Source organism: Alexandromys fortis, unplaced genomic scaffold (assembly GCF_014885135.2).
Source record: "Alexandromys fortis isolate MF-2015 unplaced genomic scaffold, M_Fortis_MF-2015_v1.1 scaffold_3, whole genome shotgun sequence".
In the NCBI taxonomy this organism is placed as follows: Eukaryota; Metazoa; Chordata; class Mammalia; order Rodentia; family Cricetidae; genus Alexandromys; species Alexandromys fortis.
Window position 1 is genome coordinate 19,544,137 of NW_026067909.1, and position 700 is coordinate 19,544,836.

Genomic DNA, 700 nt, shown 5'->3' on the forward strand with positions numbered 1-700 from the left:
GGCTTATTTCTGCAGGGTTCAGATATGGCTCAGACCTTGTGTCTGAACTCACCAGGAGTGGTTATGTCACTTCGTCCGGCATCTTTGTGAGCTCTGCTCTGTGCAAAGTGGAGGCCTGGTGGCTTCTATACATCGGCCCAGGTCTTTGTTTGGCTCATTTTTAGCTTTCTTCTGTACTGTTCACCAGTCTATATTTGAGAGCCCAGAGACACCACTGTCAGAGAGTGCTCATTAGAAGCTCGTGTGTTGGGACATGCCTAACACTATAGTTGGTGTCCTGGCACTCAAGAGGATGAGGCAGGAGGATCATGAGTTTGAGCCTGGGTCACATAGCGAATCTGAGGCCAGCCTGATATATTTGACAAGACCCTGGAGAAGGGGGTAGATTGATTCTTTGGTACTCACTCAACATTTTTTATTTTTATTTATTTTTTTTTTTAAAGCCAGCTGGACTGTGACTGAAAAAGCATGGGATAAAACTGGACTCTCTCATCATGGCGAACAATGAGGACTAATGAGAAGCCAAGGTCAATGGCAAGGGGTTTTGATCCTACTTCATGTTCTGGCTTGATGGGAGCCTAGCCAGTTTGGATGTTCACCTTCCTAGACATGGACGGAGGGGGGAGGACCTTGGACTTTCCACAGGGCAGGGAACCATGACTGCTCTTTGGATAGGAGAGGGAGGGGGAGAGGAGTGGGG